The 13,290-nt window shown below is 43.3% G+C and overlaps 1 protein-coding gene across 1 annotated transcript in view; it reads right to left on the bottom strand.

Moving 5' to 3' along the window:
- Nucleotides 1-13,290, bottom strand: part of LOC126355625 (podocan-like) — a 218,115-nt gene that overhangs the window by 12,432 nt on the left and 192,393 nt on the right. The gene's annotated exons all lie outside the window — the stretch shown is intronic.

Below are 13,290 nucleotides of genomic sequence, written 5' to 3' on the forward strand. Positions count from 1 at the left end.
CTGGACTAAAAGTTTATTGAATGGCAGCTCTCACTGAATTGCAAATGAAAACCTGCTCGAACTGCACTTGACTTTACTGCGATGATAATCTGTGACTCATGGTAACTTGAGAGGCTGACAAGTGGAGCGGAATGTTGGGGGTGGAAGGGGGAGGGGGGGTTACTATTGTGATATTTGCGTGTGCATGTTTATTTAGTTTTAGGTTTACATCTTTCCAGGTTTTTTTATTGCATGGTAACTAGCCAGTGGATACATCGTTTTTTTCGTGCATTTTTTATCAGTTACCGTAAAATAGGACGAAATTGAGACATCAAGGATACATTCAGCACTAAGGACACACGTATTTTCAGTTATGGCTGGATGTGATTTCACTCTTTTTCCTTGTAGCTCTGTTTACGAAGCCTCAGGCAGGAGTCCTCGATTTATTAATCCATTTGCATTTGTTTTTAATGTGCCTTTTTACAATTTGAAGCTGACTGACAAAAAAGTAAGTAAAATAACGTGTTATGCCGAGTCAACTATAATGTGTTTAATTTTTGATGAATGTGTATGTTGTGGTTGGCAGGAGAGCCAACACCTTATTACTAAAGGAGGCCGAAATCACGCGTCTCAGCTCACGCAGGCTGGCGTGAGGTCTGGAACATGACAAGGGAATTAGAATTGAAAAAAACAGACGTAGCTGGTAGAATACTTAACTTTAATCCATTAATGAAGAACGTCGCTCGTGACAGTACATGATTCACAATATCAATGGTAACTGAATATGGCGCCTTGCTAGGTCGTAGCAAATGACGTAGCTGAAGGCTATGCTAACTATCGTCTCGGCAAATGAGAGCGTAGAAGTCAGTGAACCATCGCTATCAAAGTCGACCGTACAACTGGGGCGAGTGCTAGGAAGTCTCTCTAGACCTGCCGTGTGGCGGCGCTCGGTCTGCAATCACTGATAGTGGCGACACGCGGGTCCGACGTCTACTAACGGACCGCGGCCGATTTAGCTACCACCTAGCAAGTGTGGGGTCTGGCGGTGACACCACAGTGTAGGTACAGTATACCTTTCTTGTGAAACTGAATTTCAAAAATGTTGGATATACAGGGTGTTTCAAAAAGAATGACCTGATTTGAAAACTCCATATTTATTGAAACTTCCTGGCAGATTAAAACTGTGTGCCCGACCGAGACTCGAACTCGGGACCTTTGCCTTTCGCGGGCAAGTGCTCTACCAACTGAGCTACCGAAGCACGACTCAGGACCGGTACTCACAGCTTTACTTCTGCCAGTATCCGTCTCCTACCTTCCAAACTTTACAGAAGCTCTTCTGCGAAAAATGCAGAACTAGCACTCCTGAAAGAAAGGATACTGTGGAGACATGGCTTAGCCACAGCCTCGGGGATGTTTCCAGAATGAGATTTTCACTCTGCAGCGGAGTGTGCGCTGATATGAAACTCGGTCCTGCACACAGTTTTAATCTGCCAGGAAGTTTCATATCAGCGCACACTCCGCTGCAGAGTGAAAATCTCATTCTGGATCCATATTTATTGATAAAAACATACTACCAATATGGGATAATTTGCAAAACACAAAATCTTAAGGGTTTTAGCTACACTATTAGAAACGCTCTGTATATCCACCACAGCAACATGAACAACATCTAGACGGTAGCTAAATTCGCCATAAACTTTACACAATGTAATTGTGGCAGCTGATATTGTTCTTCGCTTCTTCTATGTCACTAGGTAAAAGGAGGATGAACACACTTTCCTTTACGTATCCCCTCAAGACAAAATGTCATGGGAACATGTTTGGCGATCCTATAGCCAAGAATGCATGACAGTGTCTTGGGGTCTCGTGCACCCTAACTAGTTTTGAGGCAGAGTATCGTTGAGAAACTGAAGTACGTTGTTACGCCACTGTGGAAATAAAGTCATCGGAGTCCTCCTGAAGTTGTGCAAGAACCCAGTTCAGTATCAGTTGAAGATATCTCATTCCAGTCGCCGTTTTCTTCTCAAAAAAAGAAGGGATCGTACACTTTTTCACTTGAAATGGCACAAAAAAGTTAATGGTACGTGAGTCTTTTTCGTGCTTATTAATACAAGCAGGGGTTTGGAGTCCCAATATGATCGTGTTATATCGGTTTACATTGCCGCTAACCTGAAATGTTGCTTCATGTCGTGTACATAGTTCCGCGTAGTCAGCGCGTACACAACTTTCCCACTAGAGCGCGCCCCGCTAAGCACAACAGCTCAGGTGCAGCGCTCGTCCGTCTCCGCACTACGAGATGGCGCTATCTTAGAGACGGACCAAATTCTGCTTCCGCTGATCCGCGTATTACTATGTAAGGCAGCCAATGAGATTGTTGCTAACGTAGAACCTTTTCTCCTTATGGGTCACACTCGCTCAGTGATACCTGAACGAGCGAGGTATTATAACGAGCGTACAGACCTCCGATCAGTCAGTCTGCATTAGTCTGCATTTGTCTGCATTAGTCTGTACCAGTCTATAGCCAAGTTTCAGTCTGCGCATAATAAGATTATCATATTCCTGTACATAGCCATGAAGAGAAATGAGTAGTCACTTTGTCAAGTGTCAGAGATATGCGAGAATAAGATTAACGTACCAAGACCAAAGGAACTTCACATTGTCAATTGTATATAGCATCCAGAATCCAGTTACATAAGATCTATGCTTTTTATTGTTTTAATAAATGTGTGTTGAAAATTAACCAAGTTCTGTTTAAAGTTGGTCACCGTCAATCTGCTACTCTAAGCGTGCAAGTGGCATTTCTATCGTCTGACCTAACGGCAGAAGATAAATACGCCACGATAAGACCACGAGACATATTGCTGACACTCGCCTACTTCGTTAGACCGACAAGTCCAATAATCTTATGGTGTGTTTACCGAAGGTCTTACAGTACGCACACCACACTTCATTACTGAAAATTAACAGTGGTAGAAATGTATCGTCTTCCATGTCGTCTAGAAGAGCACTGCTGAAGTCAATTCGTTCCCTTCCATCTCTAAACCGCAGAGCTTGTACAAATTGTTGTGTGTATGGTTTTCAAACCAAACAATGCCTTAACCCCAACAGACAGTTGTCTAAGGCATTACCAGTTCTCTACTTACGCGGCGAATAGACTTTCGTAAATTCCGCTGAAACGTTTGCCGAATTCTTTCCACCACATCATGGGAGATGCGAGGTCGACCTGGACTCTTACCTTTGTACAAGAATGCTGTCTCTTCAGATTGCCCATACCAATGGTCATACGAATGATTTAGCTGTAGGCAGATCAATGCCAAACGGCGACTAAAAGCACGCTGGACCCAAATCATTGATTCACTCTTCGCAAACTGCAAAATAAAAAACGCCCTCTATTGAGCTGACGCCATCTCACTTCTGACTGGCTATAAACTGAAAAGACGCGCTGACTGGCATGCAAAGGCGATTTTCTGAAACTCTAGGCCACGCTCATTGAATGAATAAAGATCTGATTTCCGGCACGTCCCATGTTTCGTAACAATAATAGTACAAAATCAGGTCATTCTTTTTGAAACATCCTGTACTTGAACCATTCACATAAAAGTACAATATTCTCTGGTATTTTACAAATTAACCTATGTCCTACCTAAATGGTAAATTACGTATCGTGGAAGTAAAATACTTCGCAAATTGTATATTTAGTGCAGGCATATTCTTTTTGTTATAGATTAAGTGATGATTCAGAAACATAAGGGCACTGAGAAGTAGACGATACACATATCATTCCATATTTGCTTTAAATGATACCATTAGGAAAGTAAAAAAGGAAGGGACATTAGGCTTTAACGTCTCGCTGACATCAAGGTCTTTAGAGGCGGAGCACAAGTTCGGAATGTTTCAGGGATGGGGAAGGAAATCGGCAGCGCCCTTCCAAAGGAGCTATCGCGGTATTTGTCTCGAGCGATTTACGGCAATCACAGTAAACCTGAACGTGGGTTTGAACCCTCGTCCTCCAGAATTATAGTCCAGAGTGTTAACATTAAAACAATAGCTTGATAAGAAGGGGACTACTCTAATTCAGTAAATTGCAACCACGCATTCAAAGAAATTTTCAGTCTGGTTTCATGGGAGCTGGCATTGTGCTTTTGAATCAGAAGAAATTCCGAAACGTCAACCAGGCTCAACAAAGTAAGTAGGCCCAGGAGCGTCTGATTCATTCGAAAAGTGTGCTTTAGCCCAAACAGAAGCAGAAGGTGGTTCAATGGTGAACCTGGCGAAAGTTTGGGGAAAAATGTTTCCAGACAAGAAATGTATCTGATTCAGCGTCAGAAAATGCTGTGACTCAAAATTTTGGTGCCAGTATAGATATTAATGACGATACAGTCTACCTGCTAAAAAAAGCAGAGATTTGGAAGTTGGAGTTTTTATTTTGAGGACAGCAAGGTTTTCAAAAAAATGGCTCTGAGCACTATGGGACTTAACTTCTGAGGTCATCAGTCCCCTAGAACTTAGAACTACTTAAACCTAACCAACCTAAGGACATGACATACATCCATGCCCGAGGCAGGATTCGAACCTGCGACCGTAGTGGTTGCGAGGTACCAGACTGTAGCGCCTAGAACTGCTCGGCTATCCCGGCCGGCAGCAAGGCTTTCAGTTCCTTCAAAGAAAGCGATGAATGAATTTTATATTGGACACAAAGAATTTATGAATGGTAATTACATCTGTGAATTAATGAGAAAAAGTGCCAATTTGCAAGGCCATTTATGATGAATGCAGCTTCAAAAAGAAAAACTTGATAGAGGTGTTTTAAGCTCTGTTTGTTGACAGGGGAAGACAGCTCCATGATATACCACTACCGGTTTTCATTGTGGTACTTTAACTAAATCACGCATCAGTTTTGTACCTCTTTTTTTATTTATTTATGTTTGATATAACTGAACTAAAATTACGCTAACGAAAAAATTCCCTCCAAGATTTGCAAAAATTTAACAAAATGTCATATATACACTGAAGAGCGAAAGAAATTGTGCACCTGCGTAATATCGTGTAGAGCCCCCGCGAGAACGCAGACGTGTTGCAACACGACGTGGCAGGGACTCGACTGATGTCTGAAGTAGTGCTGGAGGGAACTGACCACGAATCCTGCAGGGCTGTCCATAAAGCCGGAAAAGTCCCTGAGCTTCAAGCGCTAATAGAAAGCACAGAAGCTGATATCGTTATAGGTACAGAAAGCTGGCTAAAGCCTGAAATAAGTTCTGCAGAAATTTTTACGAAGTCTCAGACGGTGTTCAGGAAAGATAGATTAGGCAGAATTGGTTGTGGAGTGTTTGTGTCTGTCAGTAGTGGTTTATCTTGCAGTGAAGTCGAAGTAGATACTCCGTGCGAATTGGTATGGGTGGAGGTTATACTTAACAGCCGAATTAAGTTAATAATTGGCTCCTTCTACCGACCCCCAGACTCCGATGATACAGTTGCGGAACAGTTCAGAGAAAGTTTGTCTCGTAACAAATAAATACCCCACTCATACGGTTATAGTTGGTGGGGACTTCAACCTACCCTCGGTATGTTGGCAAAAATACTTGTTCAAAACCGGTGGTAGGCAGAAAACGTCTTCCGAGATTGTCCTAAATGCTTTCTCCGAAATTATTTCGAGCAGTTAGTCCACGAACCCACGAGAATTGTAAATGGTTGCGAAAACACACTTGACCTCTTGGCCACAAACAATCCAGAGCTGATAGGGAGCATCATGACTGATACAGGGATTAGTGATCACAAGGTCGTTGTAGCTAGGCTCAATACCATTTCTTCCAAATCCATCAGAAACAAAGGCAAAATAATTTTATTTAAAAAAGCGGATAAAGTATCACTAGAAGCCTTCCTAAAAGACAATTTCCATTCCTTCCGAACTGACTATGCGAATGTAGACGAGATGTGGCTCAAATTCAGAGGTATAGTAGCAACAGCAATTGAGATATTCATACCTCATAAATTGGTAAGAGATGGAACGGATCCCCCGTGGTACACAAAAAAGGTCCGAACGCTGTTGCAGAGGCAACGGAAAAAGCATGCGAAGTTCAGAAGAACGCGAAATCCCGAAGATGGGCTAAAATTTACAGACGCGCGAAATTTGGCACGTACTTCGATGCGAGATGCCTTTAATAGGTTCCACAACGAAACATTGTCTCGAAATTTGGTAGAAAATCCGAAGAAATTCTGGTCGTATGTAAAGTACACAAGCGGCAAGACGCAGTCAATACCTTCGCTGCGCAGTGCCGATGGTACTGTTATCGACGACTGTGCCGCTAAAGCGGAGTTATTGAACGCAGTTTTCCGAAATTCCTTCACCAGGGAAGACGAATGGAATATTCTAGAATTTGAAACAAGAACATCTGATAGCACGAGTTTCTTAGAAGTAGATACCTTATGGGTTGCGAAGCAACTCAAATCGCTTGATACGGGCAAGTCTTCAGGTCCAGATTGTATACCGATTAGGTTCCTTTCAGATTACGCTGATACTATAGCTCCCTACTTAGCACTCATATACAACCGCTCGCTCACCGATAGATCTGTACCTACAGATTGGAAAATTGCGCAGGTCGCACCAGTGTTCAAGAAGGGTAGTAGGAGTAATCCATTTAACTACAGACCTATATCATTGACGTGGGTTTGCAGTAGGGTTTTGGAGCATATACTGTATTAAAACATTATGAATCACCTCGAAGGGAACGATCTATTGACACGTAATCAGCATGGCTTCAGAAAACATCGCTCTTGTGCAACGCAGCTAGCTCTTTATTCGCACGAAGTAATGGCCGCTATCGATAGGGGATCTCAAGTTGATTCCGTATTTCTAGATTTCCGGAAAGCTTTTGACACCGTTCCTCATAAGCGACTTCTAATCAAGCTGCGGAGCTATGGGTATCGTCTCAGTTGTGCGACTGGATTCGTGATTTCCTGTCAGGAAGGTCGCAGTTCGTAGTAATAGACGGCAAATCATCGAGTAAAGCTGAAGTGATATCAGGTGTTCCCCAGGGAAGCGTCCAGGGACCTCTACTGTTCCTGATCTATATAAATGACCTGGGTGACAATCTCAGCAGTTCTCTTAGACTGTTCGCAGATGATGCTGTAATTTACCGTCTAGTAAGGTCATCCGAAGACCAGTATCAGTTGCAAAGCGATTTAGAAAAGATTGCTGTATGGTGTGTCAGGTGGCAGTTGACGCTAAATAACGAAAAGTGTGAGTTCCAAAAGAAATCCGTTGGAATTCGATTACTCGATAAATAGTACAATTCTCAAGGCTGTCAATTCAACTAAGTACCTGGGTGTTACAATTACGAACAACTTCAGTTGGAAGGACCACATAGATAATATTGTCGGGAAGGCGAGCCAAAGGTCGCGTTTCATTGGCAGGACACTTAGAAGATGCAACAAGTCCACTAAAGAGACAGCTTACACTACACTCGTTCGTCCTCTGTTAGAATATTGCTGCGCGGTGTGGGATCCTTACCAGGTGGGATTGACGGAGGACATCGAAAGGGTGCAAAAAAGGGCAGCTTGTTTTGTATTATCACGTTATAGGGGAGAGAGTGTGGCAGATATGATACACGAGTTGGGATGGAAGTCATTACAGCATAGACGTTTTTCGTCGCGGCGAGAGCTTTTTACGAAATTTCAGTCACCAACTTTCTCTTCCGAATGCGAAAATATTTTGTTGAGCCCAACCTACATAGGTAGGAATGATCATCAAAATAAAATAAGAGAAATCAGAGCTCGAACAGAAAGGTTTAGGTGTTCGTTTTTCCCGCTCGCTGTTCGGGAGTGGAATAGTAGAGAGATAGTATGATTGTGGTTCGATGAACCCTCTGCCAAGCACTTAAATGTGAATTGCAGAGTAGTTATGTAGATGTAGATGTAGAGTACGAGAGGGTGGAGTTCTCTTCTGAACAGCACTTGCAAGGCATCCCAGATATGCTAAATAATGTTCATGTCTGGGGTGTCTCGTTGCCCTGCTGTAATTGCCCAAGTCTGTCGGAATGCACAATGGACACGAATGGATGCAGGTGACCAGACAGGATGCTTACGTATGTGTCGCCTGTGAGAGTCGTATCTAGACGTATCATGGATCCCATATCACTCTAACTGCACACTCCCCACACCATTACTGAGCCTCCACCAGCTTAAAGAGTCCCCTGCTGATATGCAGTGTCCGTGCATTCATGAGGCTGTCTCCATACCCGTACACGTCCACCCGCTCGATACAGTTTGAAACGGGATTCGCCCGACCAGGCAACATGTTTCCAGTCATCAGCAGTCCAATGTCTGTGTTGACGGACCCAGGCGAGGCCTAAAGCTTTGTGGGGTGCCATCATCAACGGCACACGAGTGGACCTTCGGCTCCGAGAGCCCGTATCGATGGATTTCCGGTGAATGGTTCGCATACTTACACTTGTTGGCGTCCCAGCATTGAAATCTGCAGCAAATCCAAGGAAATGTTGCACTTCTGTCACGTTGAACGACTCTCTTCAGTCATCGTTGATCCCGTTCTTGCAGGATCTTTTTCCGGTCGCAGCGATGTCGGAGATTTTATGTTTTACCGCATTCCTCATATTCTCAATACACTCGTGAAATAGTCGTACGGGAAAATGCCCACTTCATCGCTACCTCGAAAATGCTGTGTCCCATCGCTCGTGCGCCGACTATAACACCACGTTCAAACACACTTAAAGCTTGATAACCTGCCATTGTAGCAGGAGTAACCGATGAAAGGTCTCTGTTGGATTCCTTTCATGTTAATTTCCTAAATCTGTTGACATGTACGGCATAAATCCCTCTTCTAAATTTGCTGTGGTGTTTCTGACCCTATCTAGGAGGAGACTGAGCAGTGGAACGTGTTACTTTTACACATAAACAAGAACGATCTGTCACACTGCTACACTTTAAAACACAGTTTATATGTAATTCATTTCACACAGTCTCCTACGGAACCTACATCCGCTTTCTTTTATACACTGTATATGTTAAGATACTGTCATCCCCCTTCCCTTCTGTGTGAAAGGATGAATGAGCAAATGTATTTCTAGTAGCATGCTTGATGGTGGCAGACAAGCCTGTCTGCTACAGAACAGTAGGACCAACGTCGGAACAGGTAGCTATGCTTTCTAAAAGCAAGGAGGTTTATACTGTTAGTATGGTCCTGTCCGTCCCTTGTCATGTTGGTATAGGAAGCTGCCTCTCTGGTCACTTCCGTTTGTATCTGTGGAAGCACGATCCGTAGGCTCCCACAGCAGTCGGTCCGCAGCAAGCGTCTGAAGTGGTAAGATCTCCGGCTAAGCGCGTCTCTGCTAGGTTCAGCCTAACTGAAAATTTAATCACCTTTATTTCAGGTTTAGATCTAAAATACCTAATGTTATCTTAAATTACAACGCAGTGTAACTCGAGTGTGAAGTTCAGAATATCTTCCAGTAGTTGCTTTGTCACTACTTTGTGAGTAATGTGGAACCACGTGTGGATGATCTGTAACTCTAACTAAGATCATCAATCTTAAATGCGAATGTGCGTGAGATTATAACGTCTCGTCTTGACAATATTTTTCAATATAGCAACTTTTCTTTATGTTCACCCCACGTGGAGTGTATTTTGTGAAACCAGTACCACGTGCTTATACAATTGTTTGACCCATCAGGTTAATAGTAAGAGGATAGTAACCAGCTCGAGGTTTTTCTTTTGTAAATTGCGTTTCGATGTAATTTATTTTAATTATCAAAATTATTGTGGAGTTACACTCTTTGTGTAAACCAAGTTGACCACGTGAAGCATGTGATGTAATCATCAAAGCAGCCCTCAGCTATTACTTTTGGGAAGATTTCACAGAGAGTTAGAATGAATTTAGAATACCAGTGTGTGGTAATTTCTTGACGTACAGGATTGCGCTACGAACGTAACTTCTTTGGGTGAAAATTGAATCGGTTGGTTGTGGTTAATTTCCTGTTTCATATGTTTGAGCGTTCTTCGTGTGTTATTTTATGAATGCGGTGTAGTATGCAGTGTCCCAATCTTGGCTCCATATTTGATGTGTTCAGTAAGATTACAAACTCATTTTCACAATCCTTAATAAGCACCAGTTTAGTTGTGAATCAAGTTTAATATGCTGAAATTTTAACGGAACAATGATAAATGTTAAAATAAATTTCTAAATATAAACTGATGTATTTCTTTTTATTTAATATATATATATATATATATAAAACCGGTTGTCGTAAGATGGCTATTAAAAGATTATAAGTAATGTTAGTCTGGTTGGCAATTTGGCAAACTAGACTGGATGCCTGGTGAAACAGTTGCTCAGTAATGCAAGGTTAACTTCCACATATAGCTCACAGCTTTCATTGTCTTGAATATCAGCACCGCTTTCGGAACAATTTAATGCATCAACTTTACACTGACCTAACAACTGCGCCAGACACTTGTTGTCTTATATAGGCGTTGCCGACCGCAGAGCCGCATTCTGCCTGTTTGAATATATCTCTATTTGAATACGCTTGCCTATACCAGTTTCTTTGGCGCTTCAGTATACAAATACATGCTTGTATTTTAAAGCAAAATCTATCTATTCAGTATTTTTATGTCTCTAGCAACCCTGTGTAAAGCCTGATTTGAGGCACCCAGCTATTTTAAGTGAATGGCTAACTGCATTCATAACCTGAGTAAATTAAACTAATAAGAAAACAATTAAAGAAAACAGCAATAATAAAAGTCCAGTAAAGCTACCCGGTGATTGGCACATAAGAGGACTAATCATATGACATATAAGTGGAAATGTGTCAGCGTACAGTGAGAATATTTGAAGCTTTTCAAGTACCTAAAGTTACCGCTATGGTGGTCGGATATGTTTTTCCTACATGGTCATCCGTATACCTGCACCATTTACTTTAAAATAATGTGAATATTTAGGTCCCTGTTGCAAAACACTATGCACCTTGAAATAAAATACACTGCCGACCGCCCTAAATGCAACACCTTGAAGGAACCATCCTGATCAGGCGAAATTTTCAGCATGCGTTTGCGGCGAGGATCGAGGCACGTGATAAGCATCTCAGCGAAGGCGCACATCGCGGGCCCCAGCAGTAAGACCTGCAAGCGCTACATAAAGTGGGAACTGGCTGCCGTGTGGACGAGCTGGAATTGTTCTTCCTGTTCTGGCGTAACCACAAGCGCCACAACGAAGATGAAGAACGGAAGACCAGAGAAGGCGACGTTAGCCAATAGCCCATTGGCAAGAACCGCGTCGTGACAGGAGCTACCTCTGGAAGAAGTGAATATAAGCGCTGATTTGGGAGAGCGGACCAATCAGCGAGATCATCGGTCCCATTGGATTAGGGAAGGATGGGGAGACAAGTCAGCCGTGCCCTTTCAAGTGAACCATCCCCGTATTTGCCTGAAGCGATTTAGGGAAACCACAGAGAACCTAAATCAGGATAGCCGGACGTGAGTTCGAACTGTTGACCTCCCGGATGCGAGTCCAGTGTGCAAACCACTGCGCCACCTTGCTCGGTGTCGTGACAGATCTACTGTGGCAGTGATGGACCACTCTGCCCAATCACGAACAAATTTCTTCTGTTGCGCAACCAGCAGTGTCCGAGCGTACCATTCAACGTCATTTGCCATGGAGTGGAGTGTCCACAAGGCGTCCATTGCTGCGTTTACCACGTAGTCAACGCCACAGGCGTTTCACCTGCAATGGTTCAATGAACGACGCACACGGACAACCGAATAGACCGATATTGCTTTTATCGAAGAATCCCGACTCTGCCTCCACCACTGAGATAGTAAATTGATTATAATCTGGAGACACTGTGTTGAGAGACTATTAAACTGTTGCCTTACGGCATCGCCATATTGCTTCTGCTCCCGGTATTATGGTTTGAGATAGTTTTGGATTCCGCTCTCTCACCCCTCTGGTATGCATTGCCAGTACACTACCCAGCCAGCGATACATCTTTGAAGTGTTGGAGCTTGTTTTCATCCCGTACATTCAGAGCTTGCCAATGGCCACATTTCAACAGGATAATCCGCGACCACACGTTGTATGCAATGTTCTAGACTTCTCCATCACACATCGGATTGCACTGCTACCTTGTCCTCCCTGTTTTGCAGATCTCCGGCCTATCTACATCTACATCTACATCCATACTCCACAAGCCACCTGACGGTGTGTGGCGGACGGTACCCTGAGTACCTCTATCGGTTCTCCCTTCTATTCCAGTCTCGTATTGTTCGTGGAAAGAAGGATTGTGGGTATGCTTCTGTGTGGGCTCTAATCTCTCTGATTTTATTCTCATGGTCTCTTCGCGAGATATACTTAGAAGGGAGCAATATACTGCTTGACTCTTCGGTGAAAGTATGTTCTCGAAACTTCACCAAAAGCCCGTACCGAGCTACTGAGCGTCTCTCCTGCAGTCTTCCACTGGAGTTTATCTATCGTCTCCGTAACGCTTTCGCGATTACTAAATGATCCTGTAACGAAGCGCGCTGCTCTCCGTTGGATCTTCTCTATCTCTTCTATCAACCCTATCTGGTACAGATCCCACACTGCTGAGCAGTATTCAAGCAGTGGGCGAACAAGCGTACTGTAACCTACTTCCTTTGTTTTCGGATTGCATTTCCTTAGGATTCTTCCAATGATTCTCAGTCTGACATCTGCTTTACCGACGATCAACTTTATATGATCATTCCATTTTAAGTCACTCCTAATGCGTACTCCCAGATAATTTATGGAATTAACTGCTTCCAGTTGCTGACCTGCTATTTTGTAGCTAAATGATAAGGGATCTATCTTTCTATGTATTCGCATCACATTACACTTGTCTACATTGAGATTCAATTGCCATTCCCTGTACCATGCGTCAACTCGCTGCAGATCCTCCTGCATTTCAGTACAATTTTCCATTGTTACAACCTCTCAATACCCCACAGCATCACCTGCAAAAAGCTTCAGTGAACTTCCGATGTCATCCACAAGGTCATTTATGTATATTGTGAACAGCAACGGTCCCTAGACGCTCCCCTGCGGCACACCTGAAATCACTCTTACTTCGGAAGACTTAATCGAAAATATCTGGTCGATGACTGTGGAACGATTGGCCTGGGATACACCACCGCTGCTACACCAGATCAACTTTGGCAATATGTGGAAGCAGCGTCGACTGCTACATCCAACAACACATCAAGAGCCTCTCTGATTCAACGCTGAGGCGTGTAGCAGAGGCTATAGCCATAAATGGCGGCAACACCCAGTACTGACTTCATCATCTT

This window comes from Schistocerca gregaria, chromosome 3 (genome assembly GCF_023897955.1).
Source record: "Schistocerca gregaria isolate iqSchGreg1 chromosome 3, iqSchGreg1.2, whole genome shotgun sequence".
NCBI lineage: Eukaryota > Metazoa > Arthropoda > Insecta > Orthoptera > Acrididae > Schistocerca > Schistocerca gregaria.